The sequence below is a fragment of the Aegilops tauschii genome, chromosome 2, assembly GCF_002575655.3.
Source record: "Aegilops tauschii subsp. strangulata cultivar AL8/78 chromosome 2, Aet v6.0, whole genome shotgun sequence".
Classification (NCBI taxonomy): Eukaryota; Viridiplantae; Streptophyta; class Magnoliopsida; order Poales; family Poaceae; genus Aegilops; species Aegilops tauschii.
The window spans coordinates 80,363,598-80,372,333 of record NC_053036.3 but is presented as its reverse complement, the minus strand read 5'-3'; positions in this window follow the sequence as shown (position 1 = coordinate 80,372,333).

Sequence of the window (8,736 nt, the reverse complement as noted above, 5' to 3'; positions counted from 1 at the left end):
CTTTCCTTCTCCCTCTCCCCCTTCCTTTCCCCCTCCTAGTAGGAGTAGGAAAGAGGGGAGTCCTACTCCTACTAGGAGGAGGACTCCTCCTCCTAGCGCGCCCTACAGGGGTCGGCCGGCCTCCCCCTTGCTCCTTTATATACGGGGGCAGGGGGCACTCTAGACACACAAGTTGATCTGTTGATCTCTCCCAGCCGTGTGCGGTGCCCCCCTCCACCATAATCCACCTCGATCATATCATACCGGTGCTTAGGCGAAGCCCTGCGTCGGTAGCATCATCATCACCGTCATCACGCCGTCGTGCTGACGAAACTCTCCGGCGAAGCTTTGCTGGATCGGAGCTCGCGGGACGTCATCGAGTTGAACGTGTGCTGAACTCGGAGGTGCCGTGCATTCGGTACTTGGATCGGTCAGATCGTGAAGACGTACGACTACATCAACCGCGTTGTGCTAACGCTTCCTCTTTCAGTCTACGAGGGTACGTGGACACACTCTCCCCTCTCGTTGCTATGCATCACCATGATCCTGTGTGTGCATAGGAATTTTTTTTAAATTACTACGTTCCCCAACAGTGGCATCCGAGCCTAGTTTATGCGTAGATGTTATATGCACGAGTAGAACACAAGTAAGTTGTGGGCGATACAAGTCATACTGCTTACTAGCATGTCATACTTTGGTTCGGCGGTATTATTGGATGAAGCGGTCCGGACCGACATTATGCGTACGCTTACGCGAGACTGGTTCTACCGACGTGCTTTGCACATAGGTGGCTGGCGGGTGTCAGTTTCTCCAACTTTAGTTGAACCGAGTGTGGCTACGCCCGGTCCTTGAGAAGGTTAAAACAACACTAACTTGACGAACTATCATTGTGGTTTTGATGCGTAGGTAAGAACGGTTCTTGCTCAGCCCGTAGCAGCCATGTAAAACTTGCAACAACAAAGTAGAGGACGTCTAACTTGTTTTTGCAGGGCATGTTGTGATGTGATATGGTCAAGACATGATGCTATATTTATTGTATGAGATGATCATGTTTTGTAACGGAGTTATCGGCAACTGGCAGGAGCCATATGGTTGTCGCTTTATTGTATGCAATGCAATCGCCCTGTAATTGCTTTACTTTATCACTAAGCGGCAGCGATAGTCGTAGAAGCAATAGTTGGCGAGACGACACCGATGCTACGATGGTGATCAAGGTGTCGCGCCGGTGACGATGGTGATCATGACGGTGCTTTGGAGATGGAGATCAAAGGCACAAGATGATGATGGCCATATAATATCACTTATATTGATTGCATGTGATGTTTATCCTTTATGCATCTTATTCTGCTTTGCTTGACGGTAGCATTATAAGATGATCTCTCACTAAATTTCAAGGTAAAAGTGTTTTCCCTGAGTATGCACCGTTGCCAAAGTTCGTCGTGCCGAGACACCACGTGATGATCGGGTGTGATAAGCTCAACGTTCATCTACAACGGGTGTAAGACAGTTTTACACACGCAGAATACTCGGGTTAAACTTGACGAGCCTAGCATATGCAGATATGGCCTCGGAACACTGAGACCGAAAGGTCGAGCGTGAATCATATAGTAGATATGATCAACATAGTGATGTTCACCATTGAAAACTACTCCATTTCACGTGATGATCGGTTATGGTTTACTTGATATGGATCACGTGATCACTTAGATGATCAGAGGGATGTCTATCTAAGTGGGAGTTCTTAAGTAATATGATTAATGGAACTTAAATTTGTCATGAACTTAGTACCTGATAGTATTTTGCTTGTCTATGTTGTTGTAGATAGATGGCCCGTGTTGTTGTTCCGTTGAATTTTAATGCGTTCCTTGAGAAAGCAAAGTTGAAAGATGATGGTAGCAATTACACGGACTGGGTCCATAACTTGAGGATTATCCTCATTGCTGCACAGAAGAATTACGTCCTGGAAGCATCGCTAGGTGCCAGGCCTGCTGCAGATGCAACTGACGCCATTAAGAACGTCTGGCAGAGCAAAGCTGATGACTACTCGATAATTCAATGTGCCATGCTCTACGGCTTAGAACCGAGGCTTCAACGATGTTTTGAACGTCATGGAGCATATAAGATGTTCCAGGAGTTGAAGCTAATATTTCAAGCAAATGCCCGGATTGAGAGATATGAAGTCTCCAATAAGTTCTACAGCTGCAAAATAGAGGAGAATAGTTCTGTCAGTGAACATATACTCAAAATGTCTGGGTATAACAATCACTTGATTCAACTGGGAGTTAATCTTCCGGATGATAGTGTCATTGACAGAATTCTTCAATCACTGCCACCAAGCTACAAGAGCTTCGTGTTGAACTATAATATGCAAGGGATGGATAAGACAATTCCCGAGCTCTTCGCAATGCTAAAAGCTGCGGAGGTAGAAATCAAGAAGGAGCATCAAGTGTTGGTGGTCAACAAGACCACCAGTTTCAAGAAAAAGGGTAAAGGGAAGAAGAAGGGGAACTTGAAGAAGAACAGCAAGCAAGTTGCTGCTCAAGAAAAGAAACCCAAGTCTAGACCTAAGCCTGAGACTGAGTGCTTCTACTGCAAACAGACTGGTCACTGAAAGCGGAACTGCCCCAAGTATTTGGCGGATAATAAGGATGGCAAGGTGAACAAAGGTATATGTGATATACATGTTATTGATGTGTACCTTACTAGAGCTCACAGTAGCACCTGGGTATTTGATATTGGTTTTGTTGCTAATATTCGCAACTCGAAACAGGGACTACCGATTAAGCGAAGACTGGCTAAGGACGAGGTGACGATGTGCGTGGGAAATGGTTCCAAAGTCGATGTGATCCCCGTCGACACGCTACCTCTACATCTACCTTCGGGATTAGTTTTAGACCTAAATAATTGTTATTTGGTGCCAGCGTTAAGCATGAACATTATATCTGGATCTTGTTTGATGCGAGACGGTTATTCATTTAAATATGAGAATAATGGTTGTTCTATTTATATGAGTAATATCTTTTATGGTCATGCACCCTTAAAGAGTGGTCTATTTGTGATGAATCTCGATAGTAGTGATACACATATTCATAATGTTGAAGCCAAAATATGCAGAGTTGATAATGATAGTGCAACTTATTTGTGGCACTACCGTTTGTGTCATATTGGTGTAAAGCACATGAAGAAACTCCATACTGATGGAATTTTGGAATCACTTGATTATGAATCACTTGGTACTTGCGAACCATGCCTCATGAGCAAGATGACTAAAACGCCGTTCTCCGGAACAATGGAGCGAGCAACAGATTTCTTGGAAATCATACATACTGATGTATGTGGTCCAATGAATATTGAGGCTCGCGGCAGGTATCGTTATTTTCTCACCTTCACAGAAGATTTAAGCAGATATGGGTATATCTACTTAATGAAACATAAGTCTGAAACTTTTGAAAAGTTCAAAGAATTTCAGAGTGAAGTGGAAAATCATCGTAACAAGAAAATAAAATTTCTACGATCTGATCGTGGAGGAGAATATTTGAGTTACGAGTTTGGTCTACATTTGAAACAATGCGGAATAGTTTCGCAACTCACGCCACCCGGAACACCACAACGTAATGGTGTGTCCGAACGTCGTAATCGTACTTTACTAGATATGGTGCGATCTATGATGTCTCTTACTGATTTACCGCTATCGTTTTGGGGTTATGCTTTAGAGACGGCTGCATTCACGTTAAATAGGGCACCATCGAAATCCGTTGAGACGACGCCTTATGAACTGTGGTTTGGCAAGAAACCAAAGTTGTCGTTTATTAAAGTTTGGGGCTGCGATGCTTATGTGAAAAAGCTTCAACCTAATAAGCTCGAACCCAAATCGGAGAAATGTGTCTTCATAGGATACCCAAAGGAAACTATTGGGTACACCTTCTATCACAGATCCGAAGGCAAGACATTCATTTCTAAGAATGGATCCTTTCTAGAGAAGGAGTTTCTCTCGAAGGAAGTGAGTGGGAGAAAGTAGAACTTGATGAGGTAACTGTACCTGCTCCCTTATTGGAAAGTAGTTCATCACATAAATCTGTTCCTGTGACTCCTACACCAATTAGTGAGGAAGATAATGATGATGATCATGTAACTTCAGATCAAGTTACTACCGAACCTCGTAGGTCAACCAGAGTAAGATCCGCAGCAGAGTGGTACGGTAATCCTATTCTGGAGGTCATGTTACTTGACCAAGGCGAACCTACGAACTATGAAGAAGCGATGGTGAGCCCAGATTCCGCAAAATGGCTTGAGGCCATGAAATCTGAGATGGGATCCATGTATGAGAACAAAGTATGGACTTTGGTTGACTTGCCCAATGATCGGCAAGCCATAGAGAATAAATGGATCTTCAAGAAGAAGACTGACGCTGACGGTAATGTTACTGTCTACAAAGCTCGACTTGTTGCGAAAGGTCTTCGACAAGTTCAAGGGGTTGACTACGATGAGACTTTCTCACCCGTAGCGATGCTTAAGTCTGTCCGAATCATGTTAGCAATTGCCGCGTTCTATGATTATGAAATTTGGCAAATGGATGTCAAAACTGCATTCCTGAATGGATTTCTAGAAGAAGAGTTGTATATGATGCAATTGGAAGGTTTTATAGATCCAAAGGGAGCTAACAAAGTGTGCAAGCTCCAGCGATCCATTTATGGACTAGTGCAAGCGTCTCGGAGTTGGAATAAACGTTTTGATAGTGTGATCAAAGCATATGGATTTCTACAGACTTTTGGAGAAGCCTGTATTTACAAGAAAGTGAGTGGGAGCTCTGTAGCATTTCTGATATTATATGTGGATGACATATTGCTAATTGGAAATGATATAGAATTTCTGGATAGCATAAAAGGATACTTGAATAAGAGTTTTTCAATGAAAGACCTCGGTGAAGCTGCTTACATATTGGGCATCAAGATCTATAGAGATAGATCAAGACACTTGATAGGACTTTCACAAAAGCACATACCTTGACAAAGTTTTGAAAAAGTTCAAAATGGATCAAGCAAAGAAAGGGTTCTTGCCTGTGTTACAAGGTGTGAAATTGAGTCAGACTCAATGCCCGACCACTGCAGAAGATAGAGAGAAAATGGAAGATGTTCCCTATGCTTCGGCCATAGGCTCTATCATGTATGCAATGATGTGTACCAGACCTGATGTGTGCCTTGCTGTTAGCTTAGCAGGGAGGTACCAAAGTAATCCAGGAGTGGATCACTGGACAGCGGTCAAGAACATCCCGAAATACCTGAAAAGGACTAAGGATATGTTTCTCGTTTATGGAGGTGACAAAGAGCTAGTCGTAAATGGTTACGTCGATGCAAGCTTTGACACTGATCCGGACGATTCTAAATTGCAAACCGGATACGTGTTTACATTGAACGGTGGAGCTGTTAGTTGGTGCGGTTCTAAACAAAGCGTCGTGGCGGGATCTACGTGTGAAGCGGAGTATATAGCTGCTTCGGAAGCAGCAAATGAAGGAGTCTGGATGGAGGAGTTCATATCCAATCTAGGTGTCATACCTAGTGCATCGGGACCGATGAAAATCTTTTGTGACAATACTGGTGCAATTGCCTTGGCAAAGGAATCCAGATTTCACAAGAGAACCAAACACATCAAGAGACGCTTCAATTCCATCCGGGATCAAGTCCAGGTGGGAGACATAGAGATTTGCAAGATACATACGGATCTGAATATTGCAGACCCGTTGACTAAGCCTCTTCCACGAGCAAAACATGATCAGCACCAAAACTCCATGGGTGTTAGAATCATTACTGTGTAATCTAGATTATTGACTCTAGTGCAAGTGGGAGAGTGAAGGAAATTTTCCCTAGAGGCAATAATAAAGTTATTATTTATTTCCTTATATCATGATAAATGTTTATTATTCATGCTAGAATTGTATTAACCGGGAAACATAATACATGTGTGAATACATAGACAAACATAGTGTCACTAGTATGCCTCTACTTGACTAGCTCGTTAATCAAAGATGGTTGAGTTTCCTAAACCATAGACATGAGTTGTCATTTGATTAACGGGATCACACCATTAGGATAATGATGTGATTGACTTGACCCATTCCGTTAGCTTAGCACATGATCGTTTAGTTTATTGCTATTGCTTTCTTCATGACTTATACATGTTCTTATGACTATGAGATTATGCAACTCCCGATTACCGGAGGAACACTTTGTGTGCTACCAAACGTCACAACGTAACTGGGTGATTATAAAGGTGCTCTACAGGTGTCTCCGATGGTACTTGTTGAGTTGACATAAATCAAGATTAGGATTTGTCACTCCGATTGTCGGAGAGGTATCTCTGGGCCCTCTCGGTAATGCACATCACAATAAGCCTTGCAAGCAATGTGACTAATGAGTTAGTTGTGGGATGAGGCATTACATAACGAGTAAAGAGACTTGCCGGTAACGAGATTGAGCTAGGTATTGAGATACCGATGATCGAATCTCGGGCAAGTAACATACCGATGACAAAGGGAACAACGTATGTTGTTATGCGGTTTGACTGATAAAGATCTTCGTAGAATATGTGGGAGCCAATATGAGCATCCAGGTTCCGCTATTGGTTATTTGCTGGAGACGTGTCTCGGTCATGTCTACATAGTTCTCGAACCCGTAGGGTCCGCACGCTTAAAGTTCGGTGACGATCGGAATTATGAGTTTTTGTGTTTTGATGTACCGAAGGTAGTTCGGAGTCCCGGATATGATCACGGACATGACTAGGAGTCTCGAAATGGTCGAGACGTAAAGATCGATATATTGGACGACTATATTCGGACACCGGAAGTGCTCCGGGTGGTTTCGGAGAAAACCGGAGTGCCGGAGGGTTACCGGAACCCCCCCCCCCCCGGAGAAATAGTGGGCCTTATGGGCCTTAGTGGAGAGAGAGGGGGCTCGCCTAGGGCAGGCCGCGCGCCCCTCCCCCTTTGGTCCGAATTGGACTAGGAGAGGGGGGGCGGCGCCCCCCTTTCCTTCTCCCTCTCCCCCTTCCTTTCCCCCTCCTAGTAGGAGTAGGAAAGAGTGGAGTCCTACTCCTACTAGGAGGAGGACTCCTCCTCCTGGCACGCCCTACAGGGGCCGGCCGGCCTCCCCCCTTGCTCCTTTATATACGGGGGCAGGGGGGCACCTCTAGACACACAAGTTGATCTGTTGATCTTCGTTGGGGAACGTAGTAATTTCAAAAAAAAATCCTACGCACACACAGGATCATGGTGATGCATAGCAACGAGAGGGAAGAGTGTTGTCCACGTACCCTCGTAGACCGAAAGCGGAAGCGTTAGCACAACGCGGTTGATGTAGTCGTACATCTTCACGATCCGACCGATCAAGTACCGAACGCACGACACCTCCGAGTTCAGCACACGTTCAGCTCGATGACGTCCCTCGAACTCCGATCCAGCCGAGCTTTGAGGGAGAGTTTCGTCAGCACGACGGCGTGGTGACGATGATGATGTTCTACCGACGCAGGGCTTCGCCTAAGCACCGCTACGATATTATCGAGGTGGATTATGGTGGAGGGGGCACCGCACACGGCTAAGAGATCAAGAGATCAATTGTTTTGTCTCCAAGGGGTGCCCCCTCCCCGTATATAAAGGAATGGAGGAGGGGGAGGGCCGTCCCTCTCTATGGCGCGCCCTAGGAGGAGTCCTACTCCCACCGGGAGTAGGATTCCCTCCCTTCCAAGTAGTAGGAGTAGGAGTCAAGGAAAGGGGAGAGAGAAGAGAAGGAAGGAGGGGGCGCAGCCCCTCCCCCTAGTCCAATTCGGACTAGGCCTTGGGGGGCGCCCAGCCTCTCCTCTCTCTTTTCCCTAAAGCCCAATAAGGCCCATATACTCCCCGGCGAATTCCCGTAACTCTCTGGTACTCCGAAAAATACCCGAATCACTCAGAACCTTTCCGATGTCCGAATATAGTCGTCCAATATATCGATCTTTACGTCTCGATCATTTCTAGACTCCTCGTCATGTCCCCGATCTCATCCGGTACTCCGAACTACCTTCGGTACATCAAAACACAAAAACTCATAATATAATCGTCATCGAACTTTAAGCGTGCGGACCCTACGGCTTCGAGAACAATGTAGACATGACCGAGACACGTCTACGGTCAATAATCAATAGCGGAACCTGGATGCTCATATTGGCTCCCACATATTCTACAAAGATCTTTATCGGTCAAACCGCATAACAACATACGTTGTTCCCTTTGTCATCAGTATGTTACTTGCCCGAGATTGGATCGTCGGTATCTCAATACCTAGTTCAATCTCGTTACCGGCAAGTCTCTTTACTCGTTCCGTAATACATCATCCCGTAACTAACTCATTAGTTACAATACTTGCAAGGCTTATAGTGATGTGCATTACTGAGTGGGCCCAGAGATACCTCTCCGACAATCGGAGTGACAAATCCTAATCTCGAAATACGCCAACCCAACAAGTACCTTTTGAGACACCTGTAGAGCACCTTTATAATCACCCAGTTACGTTGTGACGTTTGATAGCACACAAAGTGTTCCTCCGGTAAACGGGAGTTGCATAATCTCATAGTCATAGGAACATGTATAAGTCATGAAGAAAGCAATAGCAGAATATTAAACAATCAAGTGCTAAGCTAACGGAATGGGTCAACTCAATCACATCATTCTCCTAATGATGTCATCCCGTTAATCAAATGACAACTCATGTCTATGGCTAGGAAACATAA